This window comes from Mustela erminea, chromosome 12 (assembly GCF_009829155.1).
Source record: "Mustela erminea isolate mMusErm1 chromosome 12, mMusErm1.Pri, whole genome shotgun sequence".
NCBI classification, from domain to species: Eukaryota; Metazoa; Chordata; class Mammalia; order Carnivora; family Mustelidae; genus Mustela; species Mustela erminea.
In genome coordinates, this window is record NC_045625.1 from 31,195,936 (window position 1) to 31,214,932 (window position 18,997).

At 37.4% G+C, this 18,997-nt stretch overlaps 1 long non-coding RNA gene across 1 annotated transcript in view; it reads left to right on the forward strand.

The window, feature by feature from the left end:
• The window catches only part of LOC116570639, a 355,418-nt gene that overhangs the window by 71,726 nt on the left and 264,695 nt on the right, over positions 1-18,997 (forward strand). The window contains exons 2-3 of the long non-coding RNA XR_004277503.1: positions 8,908-8,942; positions 17,979-18,048. This is a non-coding gene — a long non-coding RNA (uncharacterized LOC116570639). The remainder of the gene's footprint in view (positions 1-8,907; positions 8,943-17,978; positions 18,049-18,997) is intronic.

The window sequence follows — 18,997 nt, forward strand, 5'->3', positions numbered from 1 at the left end:
ACCCTGGGATCATGACCTGAGATGAAATCAGAGGCTTTAACCCACTGAACCACCCAGCTGTACCCGTTTTTGGTTTTTTAAACTGAGGTTGGCCACTTCCTGAAAGAAGGTAGCAAAGAATGAGAAACTGACGTTTGCCTGGGAATTGTGGGCATGTGGCAAGGGGAAGAGTCTGAGCTTTCCTGGCCCTGAAATGAATAGAGTCAGGGCAGAGACATCCAGAACACAGAGTGCAATGGAAACAAAGAAGTATATACACAGTACATGCATAGTATATACAAAGTTTATACATACATTTATTACACCTCTGAACATTATGGTAATACAGTTCTTTTAACTTGGATGGAGTGCAGCATATTGAGATCCCTCAAAGACTCACAGCTAGAGCCTGTGAATGGGACTCCCCACCCTGTTTGCTGTTCTTTCTACTGTGTTCTTTCCTTTTCCAATGTTGTTTCCACTGTCTCATTCTGATAAATAGATTTGATGCACAGGGACTGATACAGGTGTGGATGTGGAAGTGTCAGAATTATGTTGGATGTATAAGATGCTCATTTTCTGTAGTGGTTGATCTGATCAAGGAAATAGATGGTGTAGAGCAGCAGTCCCATAGGGCTTGCTGGAAATTCTCTCAAAATGGAGGTAGCGAAGAACCAAGATGCCCTTCAACGGACGAATGGATAAGGAAGATGTAGTCCATATACACTATGGAGTATTATGCCTCCATCAGAAAGGATGAATACCCAACTTTTGTAGCAACATGGACCCGACTGGAAGAGATTATGCTGAGTGAAATAAGTCAAGCAGAGAGAGTCAACTATCATATGGTTTCACTTATTTGTGGAGCATAACAAATATCATGGAGGACAAGGGGTCTTAGAGAGGAGAAGGGAGTTTGGGTAAATTGGAAGGGGAGGTAAATCATGAGAGACTATGGACTCTGAAAAACAACTGAGGGGTTTGAAGTGGCGGGGGGGTGGGAGGTTGGGGTACCAGGTGGTGGGTATTATAGAGGGCACAGATTGCATGGAGCACTGGGTGTGGTAAAAAAAAAATGAATACTGTTTTTCTGAAAATAAATTAATTAATTTAATTAAAAAAAAATGGAGGCGGCGAAGAGGACAGGTTCTTTTGCCAGACTGCGTGGTATGGTGTGTCTTTAGGTAAGTTAAGTAACCTCTCTGCCTCACTTTCTTCACCCATAAAATGAGGGTAATCACAGTACCTACTTCACAGGGTTATCATGAAAATACGATGACTTTAGTCCATGTAAAAAGTCCTTAGCACTGCTCTGGACACTCAGTGAATATGACCTTCACCATTATTATGAAAGGCATTAGAAACATCACTGCAGCCTAGGAGCAAGTAATTAGCAAATGTCTGTAACAGGGATGGCAGGAGATTATGGCCACAGGCATTTCATAACTGCAGGGACTTTGAAGAGGGCAAAGCCATAATTGCTAGTCTGTGATGTAGGAGATGTGCCTCCCTCCATGGGACCCCTGTGGTAATGTTCCTCTTCAGTGCTGGTATAGTTCATGCTCCCTTTTCCAGGAATGCATTCTACTTGAGAAACAGTTCTCTTGGAGGTGTAGTTACTCCTTACTAGATTTTGGTTTGCTTGTTTTTTGTTTGTCCCCCATATTAGATTGGGAGACCCCCTTAGCTAGGAGGGCAGTCCTAATCTACTTCTTGATGCCTTTCTTAGGTTATAATTTTGTAGTAAATACATATATTTTATATATATATATATATATATACATATATATATATATATACACACACACACATATATATATATATATATATATATATTCAAATTCACTTCCTCTGTTTTGGAATCTTGTTTGAGACTTGGGGAGAAGTAGGGTCCACCCCATAGTTGGAGCCAAAAAGTGTTTGTTTTCTTCCTTCCAGTTTGAATTTAGGCTGGCTAATTTCAGTTGTAATAGTCTCCTGCTGAAGGATTGGAATGTAGTGAGCTACATAAAGAAGCAGGGTCAGTTTAGAATTGCTTGTGGTGGTGGGTGGTGCCTGTGGCATCCAGTGGTGGTTGTGTCCACAGTTTTAGCATAGTTCCCTAAGCTGCAGGTGGGGGCAGTCCAGCTGTGCCAGCCAACCTTCAGTGGTGGTGGCTTAGCACCTAACCAGGCTCTTCCCAGCATATGGCTTTAGTGTGGTTCTGGTTACCTATATTTTCCTGGCTTCTGCTGATACTTTGAGCCTAGATCTGCAGTCTCTGTATTGATTCTATGAATTCGCCAGTAGCTTTCAATCAATTCATTTTTTCTTAGTTAGTAGCCAGGGTTGGCTTTATTGTTTGCAATCTGAAACTCTGCCCAAGGCACTGATTTTCTGTGACTCACTGATCTGGTTTTTCTCCTTTCTTCTTCTTCTTCTTCTTCTCCTCCTCCTCCTCCTCCTCCTCCTCCTCCTCCTCCTCCTCCTCCTCCTCCTCCTCCTCCTCCTCCTCCTCCCTCATTAGTACTACTACTACAGCTGCATCTTTATGTTAGAAAGAGTGTATCCATTGTAGAAAAGTCTAATCTTTACCTCTTACAGTCCTTTAAGCCTCAATTTTTAAAGCACAAACTTTGTGTACCCAGACACAGGGAGTTGCTGTATTATTGCAATGTGCATTATTTCTACCCATCTCATTACAATTTACTGAACACATAATGAATGTTGTATAAGGCAATGAATGGTCAGGCTTTGGAGACACAAAGTCAAGGAAGACATAGTTCCTCCTGCTCATATTTAGAATTAGAGTTGTTTAATTTGTTATATCATGGTGTGATGCAGGCACACCAATTCAGCCATGCCTAAAGGAGAAAAAAATGAATGGTTAAGATTAAGGATGGGGAAGGCAATATAACATGGTGGTTAAAATATTTTTATTTTTATTTTTTAAAATATTTTATTTATTTATTTGACAGAGAGAGATCACAAGTAGGCAGAGAGGCAGGCAGAGAGAGAGGAAGAAGCAGGCTCCCCACCGAGCAGAAAGCCCGATGCGGGGCTCAATCCCAGGACCCTGGAATCTGACCTGAGCTGAAGGCAGAGGCTTTAACCCACTGAGCCACCCAGGTGCCCCGGTTAAAATAGTTTTAATTAATTAATTAATTTTTAATTCCAGTATGATTAACACTCTGTGTTAGTGTGTTATATTAGTTCAGGTGTACAATTTAACAATTCTATACATTACTCAGTGCCCATGACTGTAAGAGTATTCTTAATCTCCTTTATATATTTCATCTGAACCCCCACGCACCTTTCCCTAGGTAACCATTAGTTTGTTCTCTATAATTAGGAGTCTGCGTTTTTTGTTTGTTTGTTTCCTTTTATTTTTGTTCATTTGTTTTGTTTCTTAAATTCCACATATGAGTGAAATCATATGGTATTCATCTTTCTCTGATTAACTTATTTCATTTAGTTTTATACCACCTGTGTCCATTCATGTTGTTGCAATTGGCAAGATTCATTCTTTTTCATACCTGAGTAATATAAATATATCCATGTATATATATATATATACATACACATATATGTATATATATACATACACACACCTACATATATATCTCATATATATACATACATATACATTATATCACATATATATACATATATGTACATATATGTATATATATCACTTTTATATATATGTGTGTATATATATATATCACTTTTTTTTTGAGAGAGAGAGAGAGAGAGAGTGTGGCCATGGAGGGAGGAGAGGGAGAGAGAATCTTAAGCAGGCTCCATGACCAGCGTGGAGCCTGGCATAGGGCTCAATCTCATGACTCTGAGAGCATGACCTGAGCTGAAATCCAAAAGTCAGATGCTTAACCAACAGAGCCACCCAGGTGCCCCTCTATCACATGTTTTTTTTTTTAATCCATTCATTTATTGATGGACACTTGGGCTGCTTCCATATTTTGGCTATTGTAAATAATGCTGCAACAAACATACAGGTGCATATATCTTTCTAAATTAGTGTTTTCACGTTCTTTGGATAAATCTCAGTAGTTGAATTACTGGATCATATGTTAATTCTATTTTTCATTGTTCGAGGAGCTTCCATAGTGTGTTCAACAGTGGCTGTACCAGTTTGCATTCCCACCAATAGGTCTCGAGTGTTCTTTTTTCTCTATATCCTCGTCACCCTTTTTGTTTCTTGTGTTTTTGATTTTAGTTGTTCTGGCGGTTATGAGGTGATATCTCATTTGTGGTTTTGATTTGTATTTTTTCTGATAATTAGAGATATAGTGATATTGAGCATCTTTTCATGTACCTGTTAGCCATCTGGATCTCTTCACTGGAGAAATTTCTGTTCATGTTTTCTACCTCTTTTTTTTTTTTTTTTTTGTAGGCTCCATGGCCAATGTGGAGCTCAACCTGGGGCTTCGACTCATGACCCTGAGATCAAGACCTTGGTGGAGATTATGATATTGGCTGCTTAACTGACTGAGCTATCTAGGTTACCTGCCTTCTATCCATTTTTAAGTGGATTATTATTATTATTATTACTTTTTGGTGTTGAGTAGTATAAGTTCTTTATATATTTTGGATACTAATACCTTATCAGATATATCATTTGAAAATATCTTCTCATGTTCCATAGGTTGTCTTTAGTTTTGTTGATTATTTCCTTTGCTGTTTATTCTGCAGAAGCTTTATTTTCTTTTGTAGAAGCTTTTATTTTGATGTAGTCCTAATAGTTTGTTTTTGCTTTTATTTCCCTTGCCTCTGGAGACATATCTAGAAAAATGTTGCTACAGCTGATATCAAAGAAATCACTGCCTGTGCTCTCTTGTAAAAATTTTTATGGTTTCTGGTCTCACATTTCAGTCTTTAACCCATTTTGAATATATTTTTGTATATGGTATTAGAAAGTGGTTCAGTTGAGTTTATTTTTTGTGCATGGTGTTAGAAAAGTGGTCCAGTTTCATTCTTTTGCATGTAGCTGTCCAGTTTTCTCCACAACATTTGTTGAAGAGATCTTTTCCCATTGTATATTTTTGCTTCCTTTGTCATAGATGATTTGACCATATGATCAAGAGTTTAGGGGCACCTGGGTGGCTCAGTGGGTTAAGTCTCTGTCTTCAGCTCAGGTCATGATCCTGGGATGCTGAGATTGAGCCCCGTATCGGGCTCTCTGCTCAGTGGGGAGTCTGCTTCCCGCTCTATCTGTCTCTGCCTGCCTCTCTGTCTGCTTGTGACCTCTGTCTGTCAAATAAATAAATAAAATCTTTAAAAAAAAGTTTATTTCTGTGCTCTCTATTTTCTTTTATTGATCTATGTATCTAGTTTTTTCATAGTACATACTGTTTTGATTACTACAGCTTTTCAGTATATCTTGAAATTCAGGATTGTGTTTTGTTCTTCTTTTTCAAGATTGCTTTGGCTAGTTGGGGGTATTTTGTGATTCCATAGAATTTTTAAGATTTTTTGTTCTAATTCTGTGACAAATGCTATTGGTATTTTGATAGGGATTGCATTAAATGTGTAGGTTGCTTTGAGTTTTATAGATATTTTAACAATATTTGTTCTTCCTATCCATGATCATAGACTATCTTTCCAATTCTTTGTGTCATCCTCAGTTTCTTTCATCAGTGTTTTATAGCTTTCAGAGTACAAATCTTTCACCTCCTTGGTTAAGTTTACTATTAGGTATTTTATTATTTTTTGTGTAATTGTAAATGGAATTATTTTCTTAATTATTCTTTCTGGTGCTTTATTATTAGTGTATAGAAATGCAACAGATTTCTGTATATTGGTTTTGTATCCTGCAGCTTTACTGAATTTATTTATCAGTTCTAGTAGTTTTTTGGTGGCACCTTTAGGATTTTCTATATATAGTATCATGTCATCTGCAAATAATGAAAGTTTTGCTTCTTCCTTACCAATTTGGATGCATTTTATTTATTCTTGTTTGGTTGCTGTGGCTAGGACTTCCAGTACTATGTTGAATAGAAGTAGAGAATGGACATCCTTGTCTTCTTTCTGATCTTACGGGTAAACGTCTCAGTTTTTCCCCATTGAGGTTGATGTTAGCTGTGTGTTTTTCATAAATGACCTTTATTATGTTGAGGTGTGTTCTCCCAAAACCCACTTTGTTGAGTTTTTTTTTTAAAGATTTTATTTTTATTTATTTGACAGAGAGAGAGAGAGATCACAAGCAGGCAGCGAGGCAGGCAGAGAGAGGAGGAAGCAGGCTCACCACTGAGCAGAGAGCCCGATGCGGGGCTCAATCCCAGGACCTTGAGATCATGACCTGAGCTGAAGGTAGAGGCTTAACCCACTGAGCCACCCAGGTGCCCCTGTTGAGTGTTTTTATCATGAATGGATGTTGTACTTTGTCAAATGCTTTTTCTGCATCTATTAAAATGATCATTATGGTTTTTATCCTTTTTCTTGTTGCTACACCTTGTGGTATATCAAATTGATTGATTTGCAAATATTGAGCTACTTTTGCAACCCAGGAATAAATCCCACTTGATCATGGTGAATGAGTTTTTTAGTGTATTGCTGGATTCAGTTTGTTAATATTTTGTTGAGGATTTTTGCATCTATGTTCATCAGAGATATTGGCCTGTAGTTCTCTTTTTTAGTGGTGACTTTATCTTGTTTTGATATCAGTGTAATGTTGTCCTCATAAAGTGAATTTGGAAATTTTCTTTCCTCTTCTATTTTTTGTAATAGTTTGAGAAGAATAGATCGTGGTAAAATTCATCTGTGAAAACATCTGGTCTTGGACTTTTGTTTGTTGGGAATTTTTCTTTTTTTGGGAATTTTTTGATTACCAATTCAATGTTATTGCTGGAAATCAGTTTGCTCAAATTGTCTATTCTTCTGGATTCAGTTTTGGAGGGCTATATGTTTTTAGGAATTTATCCATTTCTTCTAGGTTGTCCAATTTGTTGGCACATAGTTTTTCATGATATTCTCTTAAAATCTTTTTTATTTCTGTGGCATCAGTTGATATTTCTCCTCTTTCATTTCTGATTTTGTTTATTTGAGCCCACTTGCTTGTTTGCTTCCTTCCATTCTTTTTCCTTTTCTTTCTTTCTTTCTTTCTTTCTTTCTTTCTTTCTTTCTTTCTTTCTTTCTTTCTTTCTTCATTTCTTCTTGTTCTTCTTCTTCTTCTTCTTGTTGTTCTTCTTCTTCTTCTTGTTCTTCTTCTTCTTTTGGATGAGTCTAGCTAAAGGTTTATCAATTTTGTTGATTTTTTCAAAGACTCAGCTCCTGTTTTCACTGACCCCTTCTATTGTTTCTTTAGTTTCTTTTTTTCCCTCCTATTCTAATCTGTATTATTTTCTTTCTTCTACTCGTTTTGGGTTTTGTTTTTTCTTTTTGTGGCTCCTTTAGGTACAAGGTTCAGGTTATTTAGATGTAAGTTTCTTTGAAAATTTTCTTGCTTGTTGAGGTAGGACTGTATTGTTATAAACTTCCCTCCTAGAACAGCTTTTATTGCATCCCAAGGATTTTGGACCTTTGAGTTTTCATTTTCATTCTTCTCCATGTTTTTTTTTTAATTTCCTCTTTGATTTCTTGTTTGAGCCATTCATTGTTTAGTAGCATGTTATTTAATCTCCGTGTATTTTTTTTTAAAGATTTTATTTATTTGAGACAGTGCATACAAGCAGGGAGAAGGACAGAGGGAGAGGGAGAAGAGACCCTACTGAGCAGGAAACCTGACATGGGGCTTGATCCCAGGGCCCTAAGATCATGACCTGAGCCAAAGGCAAATGCTTAGCTGACTTAGCCACCCAGGTACCCCAGCCTCTATGTATTTGTGTTCTTTCCAGATTTTTTTTTCCTGTGGTTTATTTCTAGCTTCATAATGTTGTGATTGGAAAAGATGCATGGTATGAATTTAGTCTTTTTGAGTTTGTTGAGACTTGCTTTTTGGCCTAACATGTGATCTATTCTGGAGAATGTTCCATGTGTACTTGAAAAGAATTGTATACTACTGTTGTATGATGGAATGTTCTCGCTCTATCTGTTAGATCCATCTGGTCCAATGTAGCATTCAAAGCCACTGTTCCCTTATTGATTTTTTGTTTGAATGAACTATGGATTGATCTAAGCAAGTGTTAAAGTCCTTACTGTTATGGTAATTCTGTCAGTTACTTCCTTCATGTTTGTTAATAGGTGCTTTATGTATTTGGGTGCTCCTGTGTTGGGTGCATATTTACAATTGTTTTATCTCCTTGTTGGATTGTTCCCTTTATGATTATGTAGTGTCCTTCTTTTGTCTCTTCTTATCTTCTTTGTTTTAAAGTCATTTTGTCCAATATAAATGTTGCTATCTTGGCTTTGTATATACTTCCATGTATACTGTTTCCTGCCCCAGATTTGGGAATTTTTCAGCTATTATTTCTTCAAATACATTTTCTGTCCCCCTTTCTCTCTCTTCTCCTTTGTGGATTCCTATAATGTGAATGTTTTTACATTTGATGGTGTTACTGAGTTCTCTTAATCTATTCTCTCTTTCTCTCTTTTTAATTAATCTTTTTCTTTCTCCAATTCAGCTTGATTGCTTTCTATTACTCTGTTGTTCAGGTTGCTGATCCATTATTCTGCTTCCAGTAGTCTATTACTTATTCCCATTACTGTATTTTTGATTTCCACTATTGAGTTCTTCATCTCTGATTTTTTTTTGTTTTTTGTTTTTTTTTTCTTAAGAGACAGAGAAAATGAGGGTGGGGGGAGGGTCAGAAGGAGAGGGAGAGAGAGAATCTCAAGTAGACTCCTCACTGAACATGGAGCCTGACATGGGGCTTGGTCTCACAACCCTGAGATCACGACCTAAACCAAAACCAAGAGTCAGATGCTTAACAGACTGAGCCACTCAAGTACCTCTGATTGATTATTTTTTATGTTTTCTTTCTCTTTGTTAAGGGTCTCACTGAAGTCCTCCATTCTTCTCAAGTCCAGTGAGTATGTTATGACCATTACTTTAAATTCTATATCAGACATATTTCTTACCTCTGTTTCCTTAAGCTTTCTTGTTGTGATTTTTATCCTATTCTTTCATTTGGAATATATTCCTCTGTCTCTTCATTTTGTCTAACTCTCTGTGTCTGTTTTGTGTGTTAGGAAAGTCAGCAACATCCCCTGCTTTTGCAGGTAGTGGCCTTATGGTGAAGAGGGCCTGTGGTGGCCTGTAGTGCAGTATCCCCTGTTCACCAGAACCTGGTGCTTCAGGGGTCTCGTGTGTGTGTTATATGCACCCTACTATTGTGGCTGAGCTGCATTTGCCTTCAGTCCAGTCTTCTACAATGGCTTTATTTGCCTGTTATGGATGGTGTTTGGTCCCTGTGTTGTTAATGGGCATCTGGGTTGACCTTGGGCTTCAGTTGGGTTAGACCAACTGTTTTCCAGAACTGTGGTTGCACCAACCTGCAGAGTGCTCTCACTGTGTTGTCCCATGGGAGACTTTCATTGGTGGGTGGGGTCTGTTGTCAGACTGGATGTCTGCCCCAGCTCACTGGTGGAGCCATATTCAAACTGATGTGAGTGGTTATCTTCCCCTTCCCTGGGGCAGGAACCACTTTGGAATGGTGCTGGCTCCTACTGCAGCTGCTTGCACACTGCCATACTTGTGGATCCACTTTGGATAGATTCCTGCCAAGGGCATAGCAGATGGGGCCATTTTCAGAAGAGAACAGGAGTAGGCTACATGATGTTAGCAAGATTTGTGCAGGTCTGGTGTGGGAGACCTGCTCCTACTTTGGAAAACTGAGGGTAGGTTGGATAAAACCTCAATATAGAAGTCTGACCAGTCACAGTTCATATCCAGACTCTTATCTGTGGCGTGAAAAGGACACATTTTTAATCTATATAAACCTCAGTCTATTTATCTTTAAAGTGGGGGATCATAATACTTCCATGTTCATATTAGTTTGAAGTTTAAAAGAGATATGAAATTGAGATATAAATTTATTATGAATTTAATGGCTATAAATTGGTTAACACAATGGTTGGCGCGTGATGAAGTGCTTAGTAAAATGGTAGCTACATCCACATACAGGAATAGACTGCCCAGAGAGATTGTGGAATTTCTAGGTTAAGTACAACTCTCAAGAGCATAGACTTTGCCTTGATATTCTACATTAATTCCATAGTCTCCTTGACCATGAGTCCTTCTTTTTTTTCTTTTTCCAGTATAGTTCTATTATATTATACTTTAAAAAATATTTTATTTATTTGTCTGAAAGAAAAAGCACAAGCAGAGGGGAGGGACAGAGGGAGAGGGAGAAGCAGACTCCCTGCTGATCATGGAGCCTGATGAGGGCTTGATCCCAGGACCCTAAGATCATGGGAGTTGCTTAACTAAGCCACCAGAGAATTATATTATTCTTAACACCAGTAGGCAGAAATGTATGTTTTCTTCTAGCATGGATAAGCCACAGTGTTAAATAGAAATAGGTGAGTTTTCTGCCTGTTTCCCTTTACCTGATGCTCTTTAATAGTATTTTAGTAGAATTTTTGGCTGCAGCATCATATCGAGGCAGATTCCTTTAAGGAATTTCTGTGTCCTTTCCCTGTGTAGGTATGGTGTCCTGATAGAGGTTTGAGGGTAGCTTTTCCTCTTCAGTTGCATAAATATGTACTTTATATACATTGAAACCTCTTTGTCCCTTTCCTGCTCACTCACTGACATTTGCCATTATTTGATACAGTAGGCCTGACTTGTATGTTTCAAAAATATTTATGGTGCAAGAACCTCCCTTCTGGCCTTTTTTTTCCCCCTCAGGAAGACCAAGAGAAAAGATTCATTTACCCAATTTGCTATCTGATCTTTTGATAAGTGTACCTATTTTAGACCCTGATCATTAAATTGTTATTCAGATTCTTCAGCCCAGTTTTTTAAAAAACGTATCATAAAAAGTGTTTTATTGCCTTTGGAGTCCTTTTCAAAGTCTTTCTCAAATTATATTTGGTCTAGTTTTCAGTTTTATAGCTAACCTGCAATGTTTGTTATTAAAAACTGACTTAAAAAAAAAATCTCTGTAATTGCTCTTTTGGCCATCAGTCAGACAGGTGGGGTTTTGTTTGTTTGGTCTTGGAAGAGTTTTAATTAAAAAAATTTTTTTTTAAATTATTGCCTTCCCAATGCTATTTACAATTATAATTTTGTTTTTAGCCTCTGATGAAATATTGGAAAAAAGTCTCCAAGCTTCTATTTTATTTTCATGCTTTCAATTCTTTCTCTCTCTACCTGACGCCTGCATTTGCTTATGTTGCAACCAGTGGAAACGATACCAAATGAGGGATTGTAGCCTGAAGTTCTAGTGCTGGGACAGCTTCAAAGTTACTGTGCCACTTTGGTTAGGTCACTTGACTGCGTGGCTTCCAGTTTCCTCATCTGTGAAATGAAGGGAGTTTGTTCATTTACTCAACAAGTATTTGTTAGGCAAATATTAAATTGTAGGCCTTGTGCTAGATGCTGGACCATCTGCAGTGAACAATAAAAGTCAAGGGGCCCCCTCTCCTGGGATATATATTCTAGCGCCATTAAATGATATAAACTCCAAGGCCTTTTGTGGTTTATGACACTGTGTATGACACTTCACTTAGCTCCAATTATCTTCTGAGCAGAATAGAAAAAAAATGCAATATGTCTGAAGTTTGTTTTTGGCTTTTGAGGATTCCTTTGGCTTAAAACAAATACCTTACAGTTTGTTCTATAAGATGTTCCATGGAAACAAGTGTGAGATGCTCTTTCTGAAAAGGATTTAGGTTAAAGCTGCATACTATAGCCTCCTCTTAAAGTAAATCTTAGAACACCTTTGGAAATACACTTCAGAGCTCTGCTTTTTAAAGTACACTTTTTAAAAAAGGAATTACTGGAATAATTAAGACTGACCTTTATTTAGATTTAAGAGTCAACATCAGTAAAAGAGGAAATGAAAGTTTCTTGGTTGTTGCCAGTATGCTAATACTTATTGAGCTATAAAAGTACATTCAGCTCTGGACTATAAAGCTCTTTGTTGGATATCAGTAATAATGATAAATAAGTATAAATAGCAGTGTGTAAATTTTATTATTTGGCTGACAATCTAGTATGTGACTTTATCTTGGAAAAATAATGGGTTGATAAACTTTTTTTAAAAAAATTCCAATATAATTAACATGGGTTGGTAAACTTCTAAACTTACTTGCCAATGGATTTTTAGTGTTGCAGGAACTACTACAACAAAATTCCTTAAGAGAATATTTAAACCAAGTCTCTTCTCTTCCCTTTGTACCCTTCATTTATTTATTTATTTGATTTATTTATATTATTACTAAAATATAATTTATTATTTGCCCCAGGGGTACAGGTCTGTGAATCATCAGGCTTACACATTTCATAGCACTCACCATAGCACATACCCTCCCCAATGTCCATCCTTCATACCTCTTTTAATCTAAAGTGGGCTATTTGTTGGAATGATTGATGTCAGGTATTAAGAAAAGGTTGGAATTATAGTGAGGTAATTTTGGAATTATTATCAGAATGGAGCTATCTGAAAGGATTGTTTGTTATAGGTGATAGCTGTCAGGAAAAATATAAGAGAATGAAAGATGTAAGCAAAGAGACAGAAAATAACTGATGAGTTGGTGAAAAATCCAGAAAACATCTTGCATGAAAATCAATTCATAACAGGGATTTGCTTGATTTTGTAGGAAGAGATTAAATAGTAAATGTAAATTTTTGCCTGTTTTTCAAATTCTGCCTTATCCAGGATAATAACTCTTATTTCAACTCTGAATGATCACACTTATATTTTTTTCTGTTCATGCATTTATGTAAATTTTATTGATATCATGGTTCTAATTTAGTTTGTCTCCTTAGATTAATCTTCTAAAACTTCAGGAACAATAATCAGAGTTACTGAATGGAAGTAGAGTCCAGTATTCTAAAAATGCTCATACATAAACCTCATTATACATATACAGAGATAACCATAAAAAATAGAAAGTAGCACCAAAGGAAAAAGGAGGTAAAGATATATTAAGTTTTCAGAGGAAGGTAAGAATATTTCTAAATTGGAGGAAAGGGGAAAAATTTGTGTGTAAGATTTATACTGGTCTTAAAAGATAGTCAAATCTGGGCACCTAAAGATATAGGGAACACTTCCAATGTGGAAGGAATAGTAAAACTATAGAGTAGGAATTATATTGACCTGGAGCTAACTGAACTTTGGTTCTTCAGTTTTCTCTAGTTCCTAGTTTCATCTGTAAAAACTGGAATAATAACATCAAAAACCTTGCTGTGTGGTTGTTGTCAGGGACAGTCAAGTGGACATTTCTAGCTAAGTTTCTGGCAAAGAGTGGATGCTTGGACAGAAATCCTCCCTTCATTTTTAATGTAACTGTGGAGGACGTTTGACTCCAGCCTGAAGAGTCTGGGGGAGATTTAATCCTGCCTTTGCGCTTTACTAGTTTCATGACCTTGGGCAAGTTATTTAACTTCACTCAGTCTCAGTTTTCTCATCTCTAAAATGGATGTAATAGTACCAATTTCATAGTTGATGTAAGGAGCAAAAGAGTTAGTTTATGTTAAGAACTTAGATATGGCACAAAGTATGTCATTGTTAAATATTGTTATTATTTTTCATAAGTTTTGAGGAGTGAATGGAGGCTTTTGAGTCAGGGGATGGAGGAGAGTGACTCAATTTTTTCTTTGCAAAAGTCAACATGTTGCTGGTTTATGAATAGGAATTGGGTGGTGAAGAATTAGGGAGAGACCCAAAGGGATGAAGACTAGTTAAGGGATTATTAAACACTCTGGATCAGAGACACTGGGAACCTGCTGATTAATGGTGGTAGCAGGAATGGAGAGGGGTCACTTAGCCTAGAGACATACTTTTCAAACTTCATTGTATGAATCATTGGGAATCTTATAAAAATGCAGGTTCTGGTTTGGTATGTTTGAGTGGGGCCTGTGATGTTGCATTTATAACAAGATCCCAAGTGGTACCGATGACGCTGGCCCAAGGAGTACACTGAATAGCAAGGAATTTGAAGACAGGATTCATAGGAACTGACAGTTGATTGGTCATGGAGACAAGAGGGACAGTGAGTTTTCAACAGAAGGAGCTTAATTGGGAAGGAAAATGATGAACTCAGATCAACACACCAAGCTTGATATCCTGAAATTGAAGTTTTAGGAGGGAGAATGGTATAATGCCAAAGGGTAGATTTATTGTCAGGAGACCTGGAGTAAATCCTGGCACCAACAAATATAAGAAGGATGACTTTGGACTTCAGCTCTTCTTCGTCTGTAAACGGGAGACCACAGTGATTATTTCAAAGGATTGTTGCAGAGATGAATGGAGATACTTTGTAATGAAAACTTCTCACGTGGTGGCCAGCCCATAGAAGGCACTTACTGAGTAAAAATTAAATTTATAGGCTATGGAATTTATGGCCTAATCCGGCTCCTGGCAAGACTGGTTTGGGTTTTAACACATACGTTTTTCCTACAATGTACATACTGATACTTCAAATCATACGGTAATTTGGCAGCCTTCTGAACTTTATGTTTTCTAAGTATGCGTTAGCTGACATAATTTCAAGGGACTTGAATGCCAGGATTGGCAGCAGTTCCACCAGCGCTCCATCTATCAGAAAACAGCAATTGTCAGATTCTTCCTTTTAAGGCACTTCTCCAGGAATAACTGTCTGAATCAAAGAGGAAAATATCTGGTCAAACTCATTTATAATCACAGTCCAATAATGGTAAATGGCAGGCTGTGGCATAAATCTGTGGACTTTCACTTACATTTCCAACCAGAGGCAGCATTATTGATGATTGAAGAATTAGCTCTTCAGAGCTTATCTACAACCTTGAGTTGGATATTTTAGACTGGTGGAAAGTAAATATTTTTCCCTTAAACTTAATCTGAACTTTCAAAATTGTCCTTGTATCTGTCCCTACACATAACTTAATCAGTGAGATTTTAGGGATAAGGCTAAACTGAAGTGAGTAAGTAAATTTATGATAACAAAGAATTTATAGCACATATTTTATTCTGCAAGTCTTAAAAAATAACTATTTATAATATTAACAAACTGTGGTTATAGTATTTATGTTGCTGGACTATTCAAGAAGAAGTTATTTTATCTCTTGCTTCATAAAAGAGATCAGAAAGAAGAAAATTCCAAGACATATTGTCAAGATATTATCTCAAATATAACAAGAGATCAGGTCATCCAAAGACTCATTTTAGTTACAGTTCTTCTAAAAACAACATATCCTTTACAAAAATTAAATTACATAAACTGTTCTGGAATATTTTGTGCTCGACCTCAGGGACACCAGCCATATGGATTTGTGACTTTATCTTTGGTGTTACTTCAGTACAAGGAAATTCAAAATCATATGCATGGATTGAGTACTAAACCAATCAACTCAATTTCAACTCTGTATCTCTGCATTTTGTTGTCTCCAGTGTTCTCCATAGCCAGACTCCATTATTTTCGTCAACTCTAAAAAAAGTCCAGTCTTTCAAGACTGAAAGGAGCTCCAGAAGAAAATCTTTGCTGACAGAAATATTTTGATCTTGCTTGAGTAGTTGGCTGAAGTCCTTGCCAACCTATTTACCTTAATTAACTCCACAGGTATGGTTCCCTCAAGATGAACCCTAAGTGTAGTTGACTCTAGGTTCAAAAAGGGAAACTCTCTAGCTCCTGAAATTAGAGAACCATTAAGGCTCTTAGAGACTTCCTCAAAATAACATCAAATTTCTTCCTAAATTGAAAGACTGAAGGCTCACTCGAATTGCTTTCTTGCATAAGGAGCTAACGAGCTTTAGGTAACAACTATTTTCTACAGATAATGACTATAAAAATATTTGTTGAACGAGTCAATTCTATTACCTCTTTTATCTCTTCCAAAGAATAATTTTGTGAAACTTTTATCTAGAGATGTTATTTTTTTCTCCCATAAAATTTCCTTCCTGTTATCTAACCATTATGCATCCAGTCATCTGAAAGAGAAATCTGGGAGTTATCCTGGAGTCCTCCCTGCCCACCTCATCTCCATTCACTTCCTGACACCTGCTGACTCTTGCATTCTGGTTGTATGCTGTCCCTTTCTCGCTTAGTCCCTCCTGGCACTGTGCTAGCCCAGGCCCCTGCATTTCTCTCTGAGCCTTTATAATAGCATCTTAAGGACTTTCTCTGTCTCCAGTTATGGCCTCCTCCAATTTACCTGTCAGACTGCCCTCGGAGTGATATACTTAAAATCCAAATTCAAATCAGATAATTTCCCCTCAGTGGCTCTCATTCATAGTGAGAATAAAGTAAAACAAATAAAAATACAATGAAAAAAATCCAAACTCCCTGACACAAAATTCAAGGCCTCCCATGACCTGGTTTGTATGAGCCTCTCCGGTTTATTTTTTTACTTACGATTCAGTTCACACTCAGCAGGTGTCTCAGCCTTGGCACTACTGACCATTTGGGGCCAGATAATTGTTGTGGTAGGGCTATCCTGTGCCATTTTAAGATGTTTAGCAGCATCCCTAACCTCTACCCACTAGAAGCCAGTGGTACTCCCATCTCCTGGGTATGACAACTCAAAATAACTCCGTTGCTAATTGTTCCCCGGGAACAAAATTGCTCCCTGGTTTGTAGATAGGAGTTGGATGGTGAATCACAAACTGTACATATTAGGTTATGTAGTACCTCTCTTCCTTGATTTTTTTTTTTGTTGTTGTTATTGTTATTTGTTCCTGGAAACCTTTTTTCCTTCTTTGTCTAATGTACGTAGAGAGGAAAATATCCCCTTTGCTCCTTTGCTCTAACTTCTTTGTTTACTTGAAAAGGAGGGACTGATTGCTAATTGGATTCCAGGACAATAATTGGGCCACAGGTATAATAATTTCTTTTCTTTTTTTTTTTTTTTTTGAAAGGACCACATATTGTATAACCCATTCTTCAATTAAAAAAAAAAAATCAGGGCACCCAGGTGGCTCAGCTGGTTAAGCAACTGCCTTCAGCTCAGGTCATGATCCTGGAGTCCCGGGATTGAGTCCCGTGATCAAGTCCTGCATTGGGCTCTCAGCTCCACGGAGAGTCTGCTTCTCCCTCTGACCTTCTATCCTCTCATGCTCTCTCTCACTCTCTTTCTCAAATACATACATACATACATACATACATACATACATCTTAAAATAAAATCAACCAGTCAATACATGAATCCATGCTTGCTAAAATTAAAACACTATAGAATACAGAATTAAAAATGAAAGCTTTCCAGGGTCAAAGTATTATACTTAAAAAAAAAAAAAAAACCCAAAGATTTGATACAAGCTGTCCCAACATTTTCACCAACAGATATCCTTTGGCCTTTGGGGTTTCAGGATTGTGTATAAAAAATTGAGGTTAGGTTAGCTGACCAAAACATGGGACTTTGTGATGCTTGCTAGGATTATTGGAGCCTATAATTCACATTTTAGGTCTACCTGCCTCAAAGAAAGCAACCTCTTTTCTTTCTTTCCTTCTTCTTACCTATCTTCTTCCTTCCTTCCTTCATTTCTTTTGAGAGAGAACAAGCACGCATGGGCAAGCAGTAGGAGAGTGGAAGAGCAAAAGGAGAGGAAGAGAGAGAATCTTAAGCAGGCTCCATGACCCTAAGATCATGATCTGAGCCAAAATCAAGAGTTAAACACTTAAGTGACTGAGCCATGGAGCTGCCCCTTAAAGAAGGAAATTTCAACAAAGCTTCTATAGTCCGTACTCATCTTTCATATTACCGTCCCTTCTCAAAATCCCTACAGCTAGTTTCCCTTCCATCCCCATAAAAATCTACAATGCATGATAATCAGAGCTATTATTAAGAAAGAAAGACCTTTGACATTTTATGGGGTATGATGTTACTAAACATCAGTCCATAGCCAAGCCCCAGAGATCCTGCTTCACAAAGTCAAGGGTCTTAGGATCTATCTCTGTTTTTTGTTTGTTTGTTTTGCCAGCTCCGGTCATGATGAGTGTCAGGTGCTGCCTGGGGTAGAAACCAGTGACTACAAAGCTGTAAAGGAAAAGGTAAGATGATGCATCCAGATATTCAAGATTTTGACACTTGAGGATTTCCCCTCATGGTCATATAGATTCAGTATCTAGTGTCCACACTTAAATTCCAAGTTATGTAAATTCTTATAGCAGATGGAGGAAAAGATGTCTATTCACGCCTATGTCCTAAATACTAAGCAGGGCTTCAAAACAAACTAGGTAAAGAGGAAATACCTGCATGGGTTCTTTCTTAAGATAACAAAAACATGCCTGATGGTGGGGGAAATGGAGTTATTTTCATAAAGGTTTCCAGTGATGGGAGCAAACAAAGGGTGAGAGAATTCCTTTCTACACAAGTTTCATTCTAGACCCCCCCATCCTTAAACAGAGAATTTAAAAATAGCCCTTTCCCCTAATTCTGTTGATTCTTCTTCTTCTAAAGTCTTCCTCACCATTTAGGATCCCACAGGAGGTCAGTAAGGATAGTAGGGTGAAGTGATCCTAGTAGTGGAACCAAGGATGGTGGAGTAAACTGGAAAAATGCTTTAAAAACTCTAATTGAGACAAACCTGACTACAAAATTGTGTCTGTGCTATGATTACAACTGCAAAAATTCTGTCTGCATATGGACAGGGACTAAAAGGGAGCATGAAAAAAATGTAAACAGTTTGGTTTGTAGGATGGCAGGATTTTGGGTGGATTTTTCTTTCTTTTATTTTGAGTTTTGTCAATGTTTTTGTAATGTTTTGTAATAAACAATACTATAAAAGAAGCAGCTGAACCTGCTGACTAATTATTGTTAGAAAGAGCAGCTTAGCATCAACTCTATCAGAGCTGAAAATGCTGCTTTTGGCATATGCGTCTTGACATCAGATAATACAGATAACATATTAACCAAGAAGTCAACTCCACTGGTCGGTAGGAGCATTTCCTCCTTCCTCCCCTGCCCTCTTCCTTTCCTCCCTTCCTTCCTTCATTCCCT